Genomic DNA, 23,366 nt, shown 5'->3' on the forward strand with positions numbered 1-23,366 from the left:
TGGCTCATACTTGCCCATTCTTGCTGTCTCAACTGGATTCCAAGATTTCAATTTATGAGGGCCCTCAGTCCCACAGACTCACATAAATAGATCTCTGGTCAAACTATTAACCCAAACACACTCCTATCCCTAGCATATCTCCTATGATGTTTATTCACTAATTAGGTTTACATTCCAAGAACCTGTGCTGTGATAGAAGTCCCAAATATATTTAAATGAGTTGAGACTTTATTGAGAAGCTATTAAGTGTAGATACTACTTCATTCATTTATTCATCAATTCATTCACCAACCATTCATTTCATATCTCCTAAATGCCCGTTAAAAGATAATAGAAACCCAACTGATACAATGGTGAAAAAACAAACTTGGGTCCCACATTTGTGGGAATCATTGTGGCATAGCACCGTTCTGAGAATCAATTGAGGCAGTGGATGTGAAAGAATTTTGAAAATGACAAATATTACACATGCATTAATCATTTTATTTACTACCCTTATGCTTAAGCAATTTGGAATATTTTCAGGGCAAAAATGCTAACATCAATAAAACATGGAGAAATAAATTTTATAGGAAACAATAGAACGAGATGGTGTATTTCATACTCTAGTTCACCAAGGCAGTTAAATGTCAAAGCAGGCATTTCAAGTTGCCGTGAAACACAGAGATTTCTTGGAGGAGACAAAAGTTGAGCTGGCCCTTGGACAGGGGAATTTCCATAAAGGATTACCAGTACTACTCTTCCTTCTTGACCCTTAGAATGTCTTATGAATAAGAATGTCTATTGTAAATCACTGCGTTGTTTTGCCATATTTAAAATAGAGATCTCATTGTGTATCACTGCCATTATAAGTCGAAGGACTAGATCTAATTATTTCTCCTCTAAAAGCGTGGTTGTGAAACAGATTTAGATTTCATTGCTCCTTAAAACTAAATGGAAAAGAAACTGTTGGTTTTACAAAAGAGACAGAAAGGTGATTTATTTCTTCTACTGAAAATGCAGTAGATACCTTGTTGTTTCTTCTGCCTCTGCTGAATCATAGTATGGTCAGTTGGAATTGATATTCAGGTCAATATCATTCTTTAAAACTGGTAATTCTTTGTAGATATAATTTGTTCCTTATATGTTACTTAAGACATTTACAAAGGAACTTCACATGCTTCCAGGAAACTTTTGGCCATTTCAACTATCATGAAACAATAACATAATACAAAACCATTAGTGAAATTGGTGAGAAAATGCCTCAACATTTGTTGAAATAAAAAGCAGTGGTATGTTTCATTAAAAAATTCATAAGAAACAAAGAACACTTCCAACTACGCTTTTGATTCAATATTTTATTCTTATCTCTACATGGGCTCTTTAATACAAGATATTAAATTTAAAGTAAATATGGATGTCCCTCGGAAACCAAAGCCTTTGAAGAAAAATGTGAAAATATATGTTAAGAGTATATATACAGAGCAGTTTTGATTTGGAACCTTTTTGTATAACCATAGTAGTTAGAAAAATGTAACTACCTATTAAGTTTATTTTGTTTCCATATTTAACCCCAATTACCCTGTGCAGGGGAATTCTTTAAAAATTTAATTCTCCCTCTTACTTTTTTATTTTTTTCTGCTTCTGCAAGCCTTTTCCCCTCATGTAAATTGCAGCAGGTGCACAAAATTGAAGACATCACAATTAAATGTAATCAAATATTTTAGGCACTAAAGAACAGCTCCAAGAAAACAAGTCAAAAGAAAAAAAAAAAAAAAAAAGCTTTAAGTGAGTGGATTTTCAAACACCCAAGGCACCATAGGACCAATTAAGAGAGTCAGATACCAGGACACATACTGACATTAATTATCTTTGAGTTCAGGGAAATAAAAAATAAAAGCAACAATTATCATAAAAAATCTCCACACAGTGCTTGTAAGTTGTGCTAATATACAACACACCTGGGTTTCAGATATTTAAAGTGAATACTCAGTCAGTTGGTAACGACCTCACAGAGGGGCTCATGGGACATTTTTTCCTTCCTGTGATCTGCCAGTCAGACAGAGGGGCTAAAATGATGTCCAACAGCTACGTCTGCTTTATTTCGCATCACTCACATGAGTTGCAGACAGAAGCATTGCATAATTTATTCAATAAAGTAAGTCACAAAGCCAGTATTCTCTTTAGGGGATGTTTATTCAAATAAAAGGAAAAGTCAAGAATAGATATTCAAGGTAAAAATTTGTATCTTTAGAGTCTCAAAGTCCCAGGATGTCTCTGTAAATTTATTCTACCTGAAGCCAGAAAGGATCTTACTAAAGAGAACAAATATTTCAGTCTGGGAATATGGGTTTTCATTTTTTAAAATGCACAGGAGGGGGCAGAGAAAGAAAGCTAAGTGCTATCAGACAAGAGGAATAGAAAGGAAAAAAAAAATTTTTATTACAATTAACCTAAATTTGATTGGTAATTTGAAACAAAAGCAAAAAAATTATAACCAAAAAGAGGCTTTTAAAGTACTACAAGCTTGCTAGGTATCTAATAAACAGAGGAGAAATTAACATAAATATAAATTTTAGAAAGGACTATATAAATGTTTTTAGATTGAATGCCCTCAATATGGTCCTGGTATAAATATAAAATCACCAATGTATCTTACCAAATTTTGGCATAATAATTTAATATATTAATATTTGTCAGTGTACTCCTGGGAGACAGCAAATATGTTTTTTTGTTTTGTTTTGCTTTCTTGTTTTTTGTCTTCTTGTCCCCATGTCCCCTTCCTGTACCCATGGAGGTGAGTCCCTTCTTCAGGAAATATAAATTTAACTTATATATAATTTTTCAAACTTGGACATCAATTTTATTATGTTACTTATCTCGAAAATGTAGCTGTTTATTTTGTCTACTAAATCAGTTGAGGGCTGTGATAATGCATGCGATAATTTCTTAAAGTGTTAAAAAATATATGACGTTAGATGGCATGTGATGTTTGTATGTATATCTTCTTGTTTGTGCAAATTTGAGTAAGTTTTCTAATATGGTACAAAACAGAGAATACATATGTAGGTATACTTAGGATTTGTTTCTTTTAAGATTTATTTATTTATTTTAGAGAAGAGGAAGAGGAGCAGAGGGAGAAAAATCTTTCAAGCAGACTCCCCACTGAGCACAGAGCCCTCTGGGCAATGCCGGGCTGGATCCCAAGACCCATGCATGAAATGATGACCTGAGTCCAAACCGAGAGTCGGCTGCTTAACTGACTTAGCCACCCAGGTGCCCCTATAGTTAGGATTTTTAAAATAATTTTGTTTATCAGGTCCACAATTTTAGTAGAGCTTCTAATATGAAATTGGAGAGAACAAATATGCAGTTCTGTAAGTACTGATTATCAATACACTGGTCCTAATATATTATGGAAATTCATTTTTAAATTGTATACTTTGTGGTAACACTTTGATTCCTTGACAATTATATGCCTTTAGATTAAACAGCAAATGTTTAGTGGCAAAATGTGAGTTATTTTTGTTGTACAAATGCACATAGCTATATAAACTATGGCGTGCTCAAATATTTAGTCAACCTGTTTTTTTTTTTTAATGAATTTATATTTTAAAAATGTAACCTTGGGTCACCTGAGTACCTCAGTCAGTTAAGTGTCAGACTCTTGATTTCGGCTCAGATCATGATCTCAGCGTCATGGGATCCAGAGCCCCACGTGGGCTCAGTGGGAAGTCTACTTGAGATTCTCGCCCTGGCCCTCTCCCCCTCCTCCTGCTCACATGCTTTCTCTCTCTCTCTCTCTCAAAAGTAAATAAATGTATCTTTTAAAAAATGTAACCTTGAGATCTTAAAAAGTTTTTAAGAATCTTATCAAATCTAGAAAAAAATACAAAATTGACAGATTTTATTACATCCAAATTTAAAATGTATTTATACCAAATTCATGATAAAAAAGTTTTAACAGATGAAAAATTGGAAAAAAATTGCCTCATTTATGTAGTAAAGAGTTAATAACTTTACTAAATAGGATTACTTACCAACCATTTAAAGATTATTTTAATTTACCCAATTATAAAACTTATAATTTGGGTTGCCTATAAAAGAGGATATTTAAATTAGATAAACACATAAAATAGTGCTAAAATTTACTAATAATTAAGAAAATACACTTAACAATGACATTTTTAAAATATTAAATTTATAAAAATGAACTGATAATACATAATGTAATCACCATCACAATAAATAATAAACAGGTAAATATAAATTATGTTTATTAAAGGTTTTCATTTACAATGTTGTATTACATATTAGAATTAGTCACATGTTCATCACTTAGAGATTGAATAAATAAACTATGGTGCATCTATAAACAGATAATATTAACCATTAAAAATGTGAATTTTAAATTTATTATCATGAGAAAATTCTGTATATGTTCTATTCACAACTTGGTTTTTCACAAATGTTTGGACTGAAATAAATACCACAGATCACTCAAAACCAAAATTCTATGGTTGAAAATAAAATGTATTCTTTTTTTTTCCCCTCTTTCTCTCAAACCTGCAGCAGACATGTTTTGTTTTGCCAGCAAAAATATTGTTTTTATAATTGAGCAATCAGTGAGATTATGATCAAGGATTGTCATATAAAAATCCAGATTTATGACTCCTGAGAAATCTGAAGGTTTGGCCCCATTGGCCCTACATTTCAGGTGGGAAGTGTAAGCTAGGCTTGTATAACAAATGGGTCTATGCAGATGCTCTCCAGTTAGCCCTAGTCCCTACCATTCCCTGTCATTTCTGACACTGACTAAAGGAGTTAATTGCCATTTTAATTGCATTTGAACTCTTGTTTTCCTTTGGTAGGGAAACATTTCTTATACTATTTGGCCTTACTCATTTGCATGCTTTGCAAATGTTTGTTTACATCCCAAATCTGCTCTTCTCAACCTGCTTCAATTTCAAGAACCAAGTGAAAAAAGGATACATATTATTAAACTTCACTTTGCCCTGACAAGTGATAAGCAAATGTCCAAATTTTCTGACTAGTCTTGTTGTTTAACCTTTAACTCTAATGCTCTCCTATGTAAACTCATACTTAGTCCCAGAACTTCCTGACATGGCATTGCCATTTTGGATCTGTGATTTTCACTATGAATATGTTTTTTTCTTTATTAGTGTATATAACAACTTTCACTGGTGTAAGGCTACAATGTTTTGAATGCTTATTTATATGCCCTGTGATTGGTACCATTTTTATTATCCAGTCTAAGAAATTTATCTAAATTGCAATTTTATTAATAAGGGTTTTCTTCTTATTAAGGATACTTAGAGACCTATTTATAATTGAACAAAGCTAAAAGACAAAATAAATGAAAAATAATATGGTAAGCTTTAAAAAAATTATAATTCAATATTTTTAAATAAAATATATTCAGTGTGGTACGCTTGAAGTTTTCTTAGTAAAGGTAAAAAGAATATCGGGACATCTCACATACTTAAAGTCACATGTGTCTAGTAAGCATTCTCATTTAATTGAGGTTTAAAACCATGTAGCAATTGTAAATTTTAAGAGCCCATAAAAGTTTGTTTGTTTGTCTTACAATTAACCATGCATTTTATTTTAAGCAAAAAAAAATAAATAAATAAATACATTTTTTTGAGTTTCTATTTTATTTTTTTTGTTTTGTTTTAATTTTACTGTCCAGTGGGCCACATCCTACAATCAGTGCTAGGAGGGGAAGAGGAATGAGGATTAAAAAGAAAGGATTAGAGGGAGGTGTGTGGAACTAGAGAGGATGAGTGATGTTTTGCCCTTGAATATTTTATTTTCTTAACTGAAAACAAAAAAGAAACGCTTAGGACCTAAGGACACCAGCCACTAAATCAATTCCTTTGTATGTACAAAGCAGATCAATGAACCTGTTTATTTATTCCTAAAATTATTTACCCTGTTATGTGGAGGAATAACCAGAAAAGAGTATACAGAAATGTTGATTTCTCTTTGTCTTTCATTCTTCTCTACAAATCTTAGTATGGAGGGAAACATATAAAACACCATGTTCAGTGATATCTTATCAGAAATTAGGGGGAAAAGTAGAGGGCTTGGTTTTTCAAGTAGGAAAGGATGACTAAATTTGTATATATCTACCATGATTTATTTTCTTCTCTTTCCCTTTTCTCTCTCAACTCTGTATAAACAGAAAGAAAATGTTCTTTTCTGTCCTGACAAAAGCAAAGCCGATTATCCCAGTGGACAGAGGTTTTCCCAAAAGATTTATTATAACAGTGTGATGTCAGGCTCATGATTGCAGCAATCAGTCTAATAAATTTAAAACCAAAAGAAAAACTCATGAATGTATATCTTGTATCTTCCTATTCTCGTCTTTTTATATATCTTGTGTATAAATTCTTATATCTGGAATTTCCAGTGATCATTTTTTTAACTTCAGGATTTTATATTTAGATGTCTTGAAAAAATACTTGAAATGCCTACCTTGATGGATACATGTATATACATATCTTGACTTTTTATGAAGAGCTCTTTACCTCCTTAACTTTTAAATTCATTTTTGCTACCTGGTTGAACAAATTTAATAACGTACTTAGGCTTACTCAAATTCATGTTACTGCTAACACTTAAAAAATAAAAAAATAAAAAGATGATCCCTAAGTTATTAGCTTCAGTTGTTAGCTAAAAATAAATTATCCTCTCCATACAATGGAATTTCAAAAGGCACGATTGGATCCATTCCTTTAATTACTTGAAAAAAAATGACTTTTTTCTTTCTTTTTTTTAACAACTTTTCCCAAAGAGCATGTCATGAAGCAACTTGTATTAGAATTCCTCTTAATATTTTGATTAAACCCTACATGTTGCATTTATACAAGAGTGAAATATTTAGAAGATAGATTACATTCGTAAGGAAAACAACTGCTGAAATGTAGAGTTGTGAGATTACTTACACATTTTCTCTTTATTATGTTACTTGAATTTTTAAGAAGGTCCTTTCTGAAATGTCCCTCTTTCTACTTCTAATTTGAAAACCAAACAAAGCATATCATTTAATTGGCCTTAAAACTAGAAAAATAACTGAGGACATGACCTGTGTAGTAAATAAATTGTATGAGTTCAGAGGATCTTAGATCTTAGTTACAACTAGATCATTTGTACAAGTTGGTTTATTCATTCAACAAACATTTGCTATTCTGATACAAGGAAGAACCTGACAGGAAAAGCCCGTCGTCCTATAGTTTAGGTTTGAGTTGATAGTGGGAGGGGGGGGAGGAATAATCACAAAATAAAAACATGAAAATGATCGTTGCAGATTGTGAAAACCACTATGAAGGAAATAAATGTGCTGGTGTGATCAAAAATTGGAAGCAGAGGATTTACTTAAATGGGAAGGAAGACTCCCAGAAAATTATACTTAGGCTGAACTGAGACATGAATGGTAAAGAAGACCCAAGTGTAGAAAGAGTCTGCCCTACAGAAAGTGAATATGCCTAATTTGGGGGGGATAAAAAAGGAAAGTTAAGATATTTTAAGAACTGACAGGAAGCCAGTGTTGCGAAAGCCAAATGGCAGAGAATGTGCACAACCTCAGGTCAATTTGGAGAGAAGCTCTGGTGCCAGATTTTGCAGAGTTTTTAGACCACAGTAAGCAGTTTGAATTTTGATTATATTTGTATGTCATGCAGGAGGGGAAAAAAGTATATGAAAGATGGCAAGAGTGGAGGGATGTTTAAAACAAACTAGTTATTCTAGTTTTATATAGTGAAAACAATAAATCACTAAAATCCCACTGTTTATCCAGTTATTGCCAGAAATTTTTATATTTAGAAATAATCTTTAAAGTTGCAAGCAAATTAGATTTCATTTAAAGTCTGTAAGATTGGGCACACATGATCATAGGACATTGATAGAGCATAGGAAACACGTCAATCAACTCAGCATGAGTAGAAATACGGTGGTGTTTCTCCATCATACTTCAGTGCATAAGTTAATTTTACCTTTTGGTAATTTTTAAAATGCTGAAGAAGGAAATGTTTGGATAATATGTAAACAGCTGAAGTATAATGTAACAATGATATTCTAAAATGTCCATAAAAGAAAAAAACCAGAAAGATTCTACCATAATTTATTTAAGAGTGATTCATTTTACATAAATCATGAAAACACTCAGAACAATAAATTTCACACAGCCACAAAGAGTTTCTTCTTTCACTTACAGAACTGCCTTTTGAATTCATGTTCCTATATTAAAGAACCTGTCTTATATTGCTTAAATTTGTGCTTTCACTAAATAATGAGGATAATTTATTGTCACACTTTGTTACAGTGTAACTTTTATATCTTCAGATGGAGCTGCTTTGGATATTTTTATACTTTTAGGGGGTCTCTATAATATTATCAATTCCTGAAGTTTAATTCTTTGTGTTCATCCAGATGTTATTTAAAAAACATTAAATATACTTTTAGTAACTTTCTATTTAAAATAAACACAATTATTGCTGCCATTTTCTCTAAATATGCCATGATAATTTTAAATTTAAAGCATGTAGGCTTATATTCACTGAGTTAGATTCATTATTATGATAGGCATTTGGAAATAAAAGAATGCAAGTACTGTATAGCAATGAGAACATCCACATAAATTGAATTTTCTTTATTATAGGTCTAGAAAAGTATAAGCAAATTATATTAAAAATAACATAATTGAGAGATAATATAGTTGGGGGATTTTTAAATCTCTTTGATATGATAGCAGGATTTTAAGGATCTTTCTTATCAGTTGAGGAAGAGAAGTGAAACATTTCTCTAACCTACATGAATAGTTGCAGATGTTGCTTTAAAACACACATTCACTCACTTCACATTTTTGGTTTAGGATATCTGTTTTTTTTTTTTTCTTCAAGTTTTTATTTAAATTCCAGTTAGTTAACATAGAGTGTAATATTAATTTCAGGTATAGAATTTTGTGATTCATCATTTACATACAACAACCAGTACTCATCACGAGTGCCTTCCTTAATATCCATCACCCTTTACCCATCCCCCCTACCTTTCCTCAGTAACCCTCAGTTTGTTCTGTATAGCTAAGAGTCTGTTTTCTATTTTGCCTCTGTCTCTCTTTTATTTTGGCCCCCATGTTCATCTGTTTTGTTTTTTAAATTCCACATACGAGTGAAATCATATGGTATTTGTCTTTCCCATACTTATATCCCATTGTAGGGACTAAATTAATAAAGTAACTGAAGACAAAAAACTCTATAGAAATAATTTTTAAAATCATACTAAATGAATTTTTTCTCCAAATACAAATATCAATACAGATTTGCAAAATGCTTAACTTCGTATGATTTCTAAATCTGAACCCAGGAGCCCCTGGGTAGTTCAGTCAGTTAAGCATCCATCCAACTCTTGTTTTAGGCTCAGGTCATGATCTCAGGGTCACAGGATTGAGACCTGCAATGGGCTCTGTGTTGGGTGTGGAGTCCTCTTGGGATTCTCTCTCTCCTTCTCCCTCTGCTCCTCCCCCTGCTCCTGCGTGCTTTCTCTCTCAAATAAATAAATAAATATAAATAAATAAATAAATAAATAAACAAATAAATCTGAATACAATGAGAACCCATTCATCAAATAATTTATATCATTCAAAATTGTCCCATTTTGAATCATAACTTCTTAAAAGGAAAAAACATGAGCTTATTATACATGTGTTTTAAAAGCATTATGAAATGCGGTTGTTTGTTTTATGCTATTTTTTATATTTCTTATAAGCAAAAGAATGCCTAAAAGAGGTACTGAAAATTTGTAGATGAAGAATTAAAAAAATGTATCAAACTTATTCAGTTCTTTCCTATATTGTTGGAAGAAATTGTTTTGGTTGATGAGTTTTTAGAAATTTCCTTGGATCATCAATAATCATCACTGTAGTAACTAGGCAAGCATATGTATTTGAATTATGCTTATATTTCTTTCTGATTTTTTTTTTATTTTTTGTACCTCAACTATATATATTTGAGTCCCAGAGCTAAGAATATAGTAATGCTATTTTTTTATCTTCAAGCAAAACAGTATATTTTCCTTCTGATCAATTAAACTGTATCAGTATCACATTTTTTTCTAAGAAAATGTAGATGTACTGCTTGTGTTAGTTATGTATTACCATTTACCAAATTACTTGAAATTTAGAACTTAAAATAATGAACAACTCAATAATAAGACAAATGACCCAATCTTTTAAAATGGACCAAGATTTGAATAGTGATATATACAAAGAAGAGATGTCAGCAGTTAATAATCAGAGAAAAATGCTTAACATGATTAGTCATCAGGGAAATGCAAATCACAGCCACAGTGAGCTACTACTTCCCACTACTATAGCAAATTTCCGAAGGCAGATAATAATAAGTTTTGGCAAGGATGTGGAAAAATTGGAACCATCGTACATGGCTGGTGGGAATGTAAACGGTGCTGCAACTTTAGAATACAGTCTGGCAGTTCCTCAAAACTTCAACATGGAATTATCCTATGATCCAGCAATTCCATTCCTAGGCATACATCTAAGAGAAATGAAAGCATATTTCCAGTAAAAAAAAATTACAAATGAGTGATCAAAGCAGCATTATTTATAATAGCCAAAAAAGTGGAAACAATTCAAATCTCCATCAACTGATGAATGGATAAACAAATATGGTATATCCATACAGTAGAATATATAATTTGGTAAAATGAAAAGAAATGAAGTGATATATGCTACAACATGGATGACCCTCCAAAACATTATTTTAAGTGAAATAAGCCAGTGACAAAAGACCACATGTTGTATCATTCTATTTATATGAAATGTCTATAAGCATAGAGACAGAATGTCTCTATGTCTAAAGACTGAATTACAACAGTGATTGCCTAGGGCTGAGGGCTGAGAAGCAGAAGGTGATGGGGTGAGGGGGAGGGGAGTGACTGCTGTTGGGTAAACATTTATTTTGGGGATAATAAAAGTATTCTAAAATGAGATTATGGTAATAGTTGTACAACTTTGTAAATCTATTTAGTACCACTAAATTGGACACTTTAAACTGGAAAACTTTATGATATGTCACTGCATCTCAATAAAGCTATTATAACAAAAACAACAAACATTTATGATCATATTTGTGTGTGTGTGTGTGTGTGTGCTAAGCTGGTGGGTTCTGGCACAAGGTCTTGCATGATGTTAGTCAAAAGTCACCTGGAGGGGTGCCTGGGTGGCTCCATCAGTTAGGCAGACGACTCTTGATTTTGGCTCAGGGGTCCTGAGATTAAGCCCTGCGTCTGGCTCCATGCTGGGCATGGAGTCTAATTAGGATTCTCTCTCTCCTTGTCCGTTGCTCCCCACCCTCACCCTTCCCCACTTGTGCACTCTCTCACTCGCTCTTCTCTCTCTCTCTCAAATAAAAAAAAGAAAGGAAGGAAAGAAAGAAAGAAAAGAAAAGAAAAATCCCAGGCATCCCCTGAGATTTTTTTCAAATGAAATATTAGCAAGTGCCATTTTAAATAATTTCATTTTCTCCTTTCCACTGATTCTCTTTTCAAAATAGGTTTAGTCCTACTTGATGGAAGCAGGGGCAGGCAGAACATTCCCCACAATAGGGTACTCAAAAAAAAGAAAGAAAGGAAAGAAAGAAAAGAAAAGAAAAGAAAAAAAGAAAAGAAAAGGAAAGGAAAGGAAAAGAAAGAAAGAAAAGAAAAGAAAAAAGGAAAGGAAAAAGGAAGAGAAAAGAAAAAAAGAAAAAGAAAAAAGTAATCTGGAATCACAGTCGTTTGAAGGCTTGACTGGGCTGGTGGATTCACTTCCAGTATGGCTGACTCAATTGGCTGTTAGCAGAAGGCCTCAGTTCCTTGCTGTGGGTTTCTCTACACCGGGCAACTTTAGCATCTTCATGACATGGTAGATGACTTTCCTCAGAACAAGTGATCCTAAAAAGGAAAGCAGGAGCCACAATGTCTCTTATGACCAAGTCTTAGATGTCAGATATTGTCACTTTCACAATATCCTAATTGCTACAAAGGCCAGCCCTATTTACTGTTGGAAGATGCTACACAAGGCTGTGACTTTTAGTAGATGAGAATCATTAAGTGACATCTTCTCTAACCACATTTTCTTTTTTTTCCCCTCATTTTCTTTTACTTTTTTTTTTATTTTATTATGTTATGTTAGTCACCATACATTACATCTTTAGTTTTTGATGGAGTGTTCCATGATTCATTTCTTGCGTATAACACCCAGTGCTCCATTCAGTATGTGCCCTCTTTGATACCCACATTTTCTAATTTGAAATTAAAATACATATTTTACATTAAAACTATTTGAAGTAGGGACAGCTCCATAAAATTTGAGTATTTCCTGTTATATTTCCAATGACTTGACTTTTTAAGCCATACTTCTCAACTTAATTCACTTTATAGAAGGAATCCATTAGAACATTATGATATTTACTACAGCTGTCATAAAGGGATCTCATATTATTATTCTCACCTTCCTAAAGAATTTCTCAAAGAGTTTTTATGGCAACTGAGATGTGCAAAGAATTATTAACTATTGAGGATTTTTTTAATTTGACAAGATAACAAGTTTTAGTTTCTAAATTTCAATGCTCTTAGAAAAGCAATTATTAACAAGATTTTATTTACATATTTCCCCTGTGGTTTGCATGCTGAAAAGCTGCTGATGTTTGTATTTCTACTGTTTATTTTTTTCATGGTACTTGAATTAATTTAGGGTAACTGCATACACAGAATTAAGGGTAACCATGGTATAGACAATCCATGTTCTTAAGTCTTCTTGCTCTTTTACCAGGTGAACAAAATAAAGATTATATTACATATATGTATTGAACAGAATTTTAGAGTATCCTTCTTCTCTTTGTTCACCTGCTATTTCCTATATATATTCTTCAGGACTGGCCACATCATCTTCTCCACTACTATTCAAGTTTTATTCCACCTCTCTGATACAGTAACATTTGTGTATCACTCTATCGTTTTGAAATTTTGCTGAATGATCTGGCTTAACATCTAGACTGAAGCTTCTTGTGGGCTTGTAGACTTTTCCTCTGCATCTCCAAATCTAGTGTGTAACACCTTGCAAATTATAGACACTCAATAAAATGAGTTGTTTACTTAGAGTTGGAAAGGGTATACAATGTCATCTCTTCCAGCATCCTACACCAATGAGGAAATGCCTTCTACAGCTATCCTAGCAGATGACATCCAGCTTCTGTTTTAATAAATTCATTGAGGAGGAAGATGCTTGGTGTCTTATTAAACAGCTCATGATATAGTTGTTGTTTTTTTCAAAAATTTTAAATGATGTTGAATTGAAATATGTTTCTCTTCGATTTGTAATTAATACTATTTCTATCTTTGATAGTAATAAAATATAGCTTTAAGATTTCTGAGTAGTTTCAAACATTTGATCAGCTCTATTATGACCCCAAATTATATTATTCAGACCTCCCCATTCACAGATTTCCTCAATTTTCTTCTTATGAAATAGTTTTCATGCTTCTTCACATATTATTTTCCTATAGATTATCTCCAGTTCACCCAAAAAATGGCACCTTGAACTGAAAACAAAACCACTCATATACAGAGAATAAAAGGCTAAATATGTATTGTAAACATCTATTGATGTCGGTCTTTGAATGTGATTTAAATCTATCTCTCACAATTGTAATTGTGTGGTCAATTAACCCCACCTGAGATTTTTTCTTTTCTTTTTTTTTTTTTAAGATTTTATTTATTTGACAGAGAGAGACACAGCAAGAGAGGGAACACAAGCAGGGGGAGTGGGAGAAGGGAAGCAGGCCTCCCACCGAGCAGGGAGCCCCATGTGGGGCTCAATCCCAGGACCCTGGGATCATGACCTGAGCCGAAGGCAGATGCTTAACGACTGAGCCACCCAGGCGCCCCCTGAGATTTTTTTCAAATGAAATATTAGCAAGTGCCATTTTAAATAATTTCATTTTCTCCTTTCCACTGATTCTCTTTTCAAAATAGGTTTAGTCCTACTTGATGGAAGCAGGGGCAGGCAGAACATTCCCCACAATAGGGTACTACAAATTAGAATGCAATCAAATTATCAAAAGCCACCACATCATCAGGATGGGTTCTATCTAATCTCATTCCTTGGGTTTACTTCCATGCAGCAACAATATTATGAAGGTATTACCAATTAAAGAAGGTATCCATGAGTAGTTTACTCACATTTAACCACATTTGCAGGTGAGGCAAGAATTCTGTAAGACCTAATAAATTTTTGAACAAGCAAACTCATTATAATTCCTATTATAGTTGACCCTTGAAGAACTCGGGTTAGTGGTAACAAATTTTCACATAGTCAAAAATCTGCTTGTAACTTTTAACTCTCCAAAAACCTCTGGCCTAGTATTGACCAGAAGCCTTACTAATAACATAAATAGTTGATTAACACATGATTTGTATGTTATATGTATTATATACAATATTCTTACAATAAACTAAAGGAAAAAATGTTATTAACAAAGTAATAAGAAAGAGAAAATACATTTATTATACTATATTTATAAAAAAAATCCATATATAAATGGACCTGCATAGTTAAATCTCATGTTGTTCACAGGTCAACTATATATATATATTTTTTAAATTAATTTATTTATTTTAGAGTGAGAGCATACAGGGCTGAGGGGGAGAGGGAGAGACAGTCTTAAGCAGACTCCACATGATCCCTGAGATCACGACCTGAGCAGAAACCGAGAGTCTTGCACTTAACAAACTGCACCACCCAGGCACCCTCAGGTCAACTATATTTAGAAGCCATATTCATTTTATAGTAACCAATCCTTTGTCGCATGTGCAAACCCTTTCCAAACCACCCCCAGGTCTGCTCCTAAGATGGAATGAGCTAGATCGCATTTTGTTCAGCATTTAATTACTATCTAATTCATTTGCATATAGCTTATCAATTTGTACTATCATTAACATACCGAAGGGACAGCCATGACTGAAATGTAAGTATTGGCATCTATGCAATCCAGTATCATAAAGACCCTCTTCTTTATTTAATAAAACTCCAAATGTGTTCCTTGGTTTATCTTATCCTTGTGGTTGCAGGAATACAGATATTCTGTATTTCTATTTCTCCCAATCTCCTTTGAACTCATTAACAACATACTTTATTGCCACCAACTAAACCTAAAACTTTTCCCTTCTTCAGTATATTAGATTGCCCACATGACAAATATTGAAGTAATCATAAATAATATAGAAGAAAAATAAAGATAAATTATATTTCTTTGGCTTAATAGTAGTAATAGTGAGCATTTATTTGTCCTGAATATGAGCCAGGTACTTTGCTCCAGGTGTCATATGTCTCTCTCTCTTTTTTTTTTTTAAGTATAGTTGACACTCAGTGTTACATTAATTCCATGTGTATAGCACAGTGATTTGACAAGTCTATACATTACACTGTGCTCACTGCAGATGCAGCTATCATCTGTCATTATACAGTGCTAGCATAATACCGTTGACTATATTCCCCATACTGTACTTTTTATCCTCATGACCTATTCATTTCATAACTGGAAACCTATATCTCCCACTTGCCTTTATTCATTTTGCTCATGCCCAACCTCCCTCCCCTTTGGCAACCATCAGTTTGTTCTCTGTATTTATGGGTCTGTTTTTGCTTTTTATTTGTTTGTTTGTTCGTTTGTTTTGTTTTTTAGATTCCACATGTAAGTGAAATCGTATGGTATTTTCTTTCTCTGTCTCGGACTTATTTAACTTAACATGATACACTTTAGGTCCATCCATGTTGTCACAAAGGGCAAGATCTCATTTTTTGTTATGGCTAAGTAATATTCCATTGTATATGCCATATCTTCTTTGTTCATCTATCGATGGACCCTTGGGTTGCTTCCATATTTTGGCTATTATAAATAATGCTGCAATAAACATAGGGGTGCATATATCTTTTCAAATTAATGTTTTCATTTTCTTTGGGTAAATACCCAGTTGTGGAATTACTAAATCATATGGTATTTCTATTTTTAATTTTTTAAGAACCTCTATCTGGTTTTCCATAGTGGAGGCATCAATTTACATTCCTACCAACATTGCATGAGGGTTCCTTTATTTCCACACCATTGCCAACACTTGTGTATTTCTTGTCTTTTTGATTCCAGCCATTTTGACAGGTGTAAAGTGATATCTCATTGTGGTTTTGATTTGCATTTCTCTGATGATTAGTGATGTTGAATATCTTTTCATGTGTATTGGCTATCTATATATCTTGTTTGGAAAGATGTCTATTCAGATTTTCTGCTCAATTTTTATTTTTATTTTTTTAAGATTTATTTATTTATTTTAGAGAGAGAGTGCACGAGCACATGAGTGGGGGGAGGAACAGAGGAAAAGACTCTTCAAGCTGACTCCCAACTGAGCTCAGAGCCCAATGTGAGGCTGGATCCCATGACCCATCAGATCAAGACCTGAGCCAAAACCAGGAGTCAGACGCTTAACTGACTGAGCCACCCAGACACCCTTTCTGCCCACTTTTTAACTAGATTGTTTGGTTTTTTTTGGTGTTGAGTTGCTTAAGTTCTTTATATATTTTGGATATTAACCCCTTATTGAATACTTCATTGGCAAATATCTTCTCCCTTTTAGTGGGTTCCCTTTTTGTTTTGTTGATAGTTTCTTTTGCTGTACAAAAGCTTTTGATGTAGTCTCAATAGTTTATCTTTGCTTTTGTTTCCCCTGCCTTAGGAGACATATCTAGAAAAATGTTGCTATGGCTGATGTCAGAGAAATTACTACCTGTGTTCTCTTCTAGGATTGCTATGGTTTCAGGACTCACATTAAATCTTTAATCCATTTTGAGTTTATTTTGGGGTATGGTGTTAGAAAATGGTCCAGTTTTATTCTTTTACATGTAACTGTCTAATTTTCCCAGCACCATTTTATCGAAGAGACTCTTTTCCCCATTGTATATTCTTGCATCTTTGTCATAAGATAATTGATCATATAAGCGTGGGTTCATTTCTGGACTCTCTGTTCTGTAACATTGATCTCTGTGTCTATATTGGGCCAGTGCCATATGGGTTTGAGTGCTACAGTTTTGTAATATCTTGAAATCCAGTGCCACATGTCTTAACTTGCTGTATTCTCATAAGAATCATCATGAGAAGTATCAGTATCATCCCTTGATAGAGATGACAAAACTGAGGCTGGCCAAGTTGAGGGCAAGTTACAAACCCAAGCAGTCTAACTCTAGAGTTACAGTTTTTATCTGATAGAACACCAGAATCATTTAAAACTTTGGCCTTGTCACCTAGTTTTCTTATTTTGTTTCTAGTGCAAATATATTTAATTTGGGGGATGTACCCGGCAATATAAACACTGTTTATTACATATTTTAGTAGATAAATTTTTGTACTAATTCCTAATAATCTGTTTTCTGGTGAAATTTTGGAGCATTAACTATTTGCAACTTGGAATCCTCCTATGCAGTATGTAATTTCAAATGAAATACAGGTTATTTTATTTTAATCATGTCACGGCAATTTTTGATTACATATTCTGAGACCTTATCACCAGTATCACAATTCTCTGTAGAATTAAATGACCCCCTTAAGAATCCACTTTGATCCCAACAAAAGCACATTATAATAAAAATGTTTCCATTGAAGGAAATGAATCAGCTGAGGTAAAATGAATTTCCCATTTTGTGGATTTAAGTGAATTAAAATTTGTCTTTTATCACAGAGTGAGAAGTCAAATAGAATTATGTAGAATCATCAAGAATCAAATTAACCTCCTTCTTTAAATATCTGTAGTTGGGGGGCGCCTGGGTGGCTCAGTCAGTTAAGTGATTGACTCTAGGTTTTGGCTCAGGACCTGGGATGGAGCCCAGAGTTGGGGTCTGTGGTCAGGGGGGAGTCTACCAGGGGATTCTTTCTCTGCCTCTGTCTCCACCTACCCCTCCCCCACTCATCCTCTCTCTAATCAATCAGTCGATCAATCTTTAAAAAAAGAAAATATCCTTAGTTTGAACCACTCAATAATTGGGTATTTATAACATCAGACACTTTCACTTTTCCTCTCAGAATTTTCCTACTTATATCTTTACATAATGGGTTTTCTTCTCCATTTTTAAGTGGTGAACAAAACACAGACATTTAAGATGGGAGCCTCTTAATTCTTATCCTGGTTCCTGGAAAACACACACACAGAAACACACTGCACATGTTAAGAGAGTCATGGACCATCTGTGCAACTCATTACCAAATAAAAGCTTTTAAGCTCTTTATAAGCAGTTGTGAAATTGTGATTACTGTTTTATTGTTGATGGCATTAATGTTGGAGGGCTGGTATTGATAGATATGACTGCAATGAATTTACCAGGAAGAAAACTTTATTAATAGTGTACCTAAACATAATGAAAATTCATATACTGTGCCCCCCTGTTTGTTTCATCTGGATCATTATAAAGTCTAAGTCAAATGTTATATTTAAATAAGTAAAGTTTTTATATCATTTTTTCTTTTCTTCAAAAGTCAGTTCTGGCTGGTAAAGATCTATTCAGGTAAATCATAAACATTACATTTCAAGCTCTTTAAAATACACTTTTAATAAAATGCTAGTGTACAATTACTTGACACAATCAAGGAAGCCATCTGGTGAAACCTACCACCTGGATATGGAATAAAGGTTATTGTTTCTAAACATTTGTATGAATTTTTTTTGTGCACATATTTTTCCTTATTTAGAGTGTCCTTTTTCTACCTCCTTTGGATCATTTTGAATCTTTGCTGTTTTAGTCTTCTTTACATGATGCCTTTTTTTGAAACTTCCTTCTTCATTCATTATTTATTTTCATTCACCAGTCACTTATTGCACACCTACCAGGTGATTTGCCCAGGTATTTTGGCTTTATAGATAATGTACCTAAGGACTCAGACTCAAATCATGGACTTCTTTATCCAAGGAATTTCTATGGCACAGGTTCTACAGCCACACTGAAAATCTCTATATAGTGTGATGCCAATCTTATTTTCATCTTTTGTGTTCTGTTTTCAAATAGCCCTCCATCCACTCCCCTTAAATATGCAGATGCTCCTAACTCCGTCAAACCCATTTTGCAACCTCCCACTCTAGTCTCTAATTTTTCACACTTGCAACCAGTACCGTGCCACATATTTCAAAAGAGTCTAAGATCTTAAGCTAATCTGAAAACATCTGTTCATCTTCAAGTTCATTGCCTTCTCATCAACAGTAATGGAGCTTTCTCTGTCCCTTGTATCAGCTACATCAGTCAACCTAAGTGTGTCTCAGTATCCCCTATTATGGTATAATCACAGTTCAACATTTAAATATGGATACTCTGGACATCAGAAATAGTCCATTCATCTCTCTTTTTTTTTTATTTTTTTTAAAGATTTTATTTATTTACTTGAGAGAGAGAATGAGACAGAGAGAGAGCACGAGATGGGGGAGGGTCAGAGGGAGAAGCAGGCTCCCCGCCAAGCAGGGAGCCCGATGTGGGACTCGATCCCGGGACTCCAGGATCATGACCTGAGCCGAAGGCAGTCGCTTAACCAACTGAGCCACCCAGGCGCCCTAGTCCATTCATCTCTTAAGACTGTTTATAAAAGGGGTCCTTGGGCAGCTCAATCATGATTAATTATCTGACGCTTGATCTCAGCTCAGGTCTTGATCTCAGGGTAATGGATTCAAGCCCTGCATTTGCTTCATGCTAGGTGTGGAGCCTACTTAAAAAACAAAAAAAAACAAAAACAAAGCTATTTATAAAAGAAAATGTTTTGGTAGAGTTTGAGGGTTTTCCTGATATGAACTTGATTGAATAAGACTTCTTTTCCTCTTGGTTTTACTTTTGATCTTTCAAAAATTTAAAATTGACCTAGGAAATCATGTATTAGATTTAATAATAAACACTCCTTTTAAGATAACTTGAAATGTCCTCTACTGGATCTAGTATTTTCATAGGAACTACAAGATATTATTTATGAAAACTCTATAAACTTCTGATAGTGTAATGTCTTAAGTGTTCCTCACTAGTACTTGTTCACTGAGTTACTCTTAATTACTAAAGTACTTAATTTTCTTTCTTTTTTTTTTTGATTTTATTTATTTGCGAGAGAGAGAATGAGAGACAGAGAGCATGAGAGGGAGGAGGGTCAGAGGGAGAAGCGGACTCCCTGCTGAGCGGGGAGCCTGATGTGGGACTCGATCCCGGGACTCCAGGATCATGACCTGAGCCGAAGGCAGTCGCTTAACCAATTGAGCCACCCAGGCGCCCCTCTAACTTAATTTTCTTGAGCAGTCTGACTACCACACACACTTAGCCAACATTACCAAAGTTGATACTGTAATTTTACATTATAGGTGGTGAGAATTCCCAGTGTTCCCATTTTCATGAAGGACATTTTATCATTTATGCATCTTCAACATTGTTTTAGGTTGAGCATGATTTTCTACCATTATAGCTTTTTAAACTATGATTCTGTTAGTAAAGTTTTACCCCTCTCAGTTTATTTTGTTACTTGATGCTCTGTTACCCCAGGGTGCATGGTGAGGCATAGTTACATTACTTGTAGTAATAAATAATAATAATATAACAGCAACAAAATAATAACTATACGATAGCATTTTCTTGAGGACTGACACGTACCAGGTACACTGTTAAGCCCTTGCTATGGATTCTGAAAGTAATTTTACAAAAACCACCTGAAATACGTGCTATTTTTTTTGAAGGAGCCTCCATGACCAGTGCGGGGCTTGAACTCATGACCCTGAGATCAGGGGTTGCATTCTCTACTGACTGAGCCAGCTAGGCACCCCATGAAATATGTACTATTATCCTCATTTTAGGGATAGGGATAACCAAGGTTTAAGATTAAATTTTTATTAGTCTGAGCACACCCAAATAGGATATCCTAGAGTTTAGGGAGTCTGATTCCAGAGTCCATGCTCTTAATCATTATATTATCATAAAATTTTGAAACATGTAGGCATTGCTGTTCAAAGATTCACCACAGATTATTACTAATCTATGTCAATAACACAGATGTAACCACAGCTCCCAACCAATCTACTTGTACAGTGACACCTCATTGCAGAACACTCCTTTTCTACTGTAAAAAGCACACTACCCAACACATGCTCTGCTATCCCAGGTTTTTGATTGTTGAGTATTAAATGGATTGGAGAGCAGGAATGGATGGGACATAAAGTTGTTTGTCCAATATCAAAAGAGTAAGACTACAGTATCTTCAGTGATAGAGTGCGGCACTTAACAAATGGCACCTGCCTAAGCACTTCTATCTTCTAAACCTCAATATTAGAAATGCAACAGTGTGTAAACCCAGTCCTTTTCTCCTTACCACTTATATGCCTCCTCAGCCTTTTTATCATCAGAGCAACATGGGCAACATGGGTAAGTGCCCTGAGGTCAAGGATCAAGTTTAATTCTGTTGTTTGAGATTTACCACCGAGCAATGAATCTAAATATTTATCTTGATTTACTGATTAATCGAAAGATGAGTTACAGAATCTGTAATACTACTACTAATAATGATGCTTAGACTGGGGCGCCTGGGTGGCTCAGTCGGTTAACAGTCTGCCTTCGGCTCAGGTTGTGATCCCAGGGGCCTTAGATCGAGCCCCGCATCAGGCTCCCTGCTCAGCGGAGGGTCTGCTTCTCCCTTTCTTTCTTCCTCTGCCTCTCCCCCTGCTTGTGCTCATGCTCTCTCTCTCAAATAAATAAATAAAATCTTTAAAAAATAATGATACTTAGACTAATAATAAAAACATGGAGTGAATAATTACCTATCTAGAATAAATAAATGCCAGTGAAACATACAGTCGACCATCCTCAGAGGCACCTCATTTTCATCAGAAAGAATAATTCTTCCTAATAATTTTCCCTTTTAAGATATTTTCAAGCATACATTTGAAGAGAGGTGTCCGTCTACCCCAGTGTTTCTCAATCCTGACTGACTGCATGTTAGAGTCATCTGGGGAAGCACTAATACACGCCAAAACCTGCTCACATTTGTGGGAAAATCAAAGATTCTCTGGGGCTGGAACTCCAGCAGTGGTAAGTTTTACATGCTCCCCAAGTGATTCTAAAGTGCAGGTTGGCTTGAGAAACTGTGCTAACTATATATGTGTGAAAAGATAGATAGATTGAGCCATAAAGGGAAAGAGTTTTTGTTTGATAATTCTGTAGAATTGAAAATAGCAAGTTTTCCCCCCCCCCTTTTTTTTAACTAAGGCTATTGATATGCTTAACATCATGGGTATGAAAGAATGCTAGCAGATATTTTTAACATTATCCTCAAGACTACTTTGTTTCACTTGACATTTTGTTCTTTACTTATATGACCTCTGCCCACAGAAGCTGAATTAGAAAACAGTTGTACTGTAGAAGTTAAAAAAAAACTGTTTAGAAAACTGCAAAGCATTTCCCCCTGCAAAACCCTTCATTACCACCTAACCTAGAGCCCTAGATTTGGTGATAGGAGAGAGTAGGTTAATCAGCCTACAGGGTCATTTATTTTTTATCCTTTCTCTATAGGCTATCAGCAAGGGCACCTACGTAGGAGACTTATTTTTGTAATGTGAACAACTGTTCTTTAGGAATGAAATTCTGTTCTGCTGACAAAAGATGTGAGAAAGCTTAGGGTGCCCCCTTGAACTGTCTGACACTTTGCACAAAAGGTAAATCTGCTAAAAATATATTTTTTTAAATACTTGAAATTCTCTCCCAACATTTTCTAAAGTGCCAAAGAATGAGAAATCAACTACTGGAAAAAGGCAGAAAGAACAGAAAGGCTAACAAGGCTCACAAGAAAGTAATTTTCTGAGAGGGAAAAAAATGTAGTTTTCTAAAATTGAAGAACATTATTCCTTCAAAGAAAATGTCTCAAAGTGTCCTTTAAAAATATCAGTCCCTGGTAAAATCAAATTGTGTCATTTTTATTGAAGTAACCATAGATTTGTCAATTTTGTAATTGGCTTGGTTGGGTCATCCAATTTGACATCTGTGGGGATTTCACCACAAGGCATTCTTATCAATTTTTTAATAAATTCCACAGATTGAGAATGGTAAATAATAAATGATATAGAGCTCACAAAGTCAATATTTAATTTAACATAGACTCAGGGAAACTAACACTATACATACACATAATTCTATGGTTTGAGTTTAAAGATATAAGGATTTTTATCATAAAAACTGAAAACAATAAAAACTAGATCAAGGTATTAAAAGTCATGAGACTATAACAAATCACAGACTTCTTTTTTATTATTATTATTATTATTAT

The sequence above is a fragment of the Leptonychotes weddellii genome, chromosome 7 (genome assembly GCF_054177405.1).
Source record: "Leptonychotes weddellii isolate Sample4059 chromosome 7, ASM5417740v2, whole genome shotgun sequence".
Taxonomy (NCBI): domain Eukaryota; kingdom Metazoa; phylum Chordata; class Mammalia; order Carnivora; family Phocidae; genus Leptonychotes; species Leptonychotes weddellii.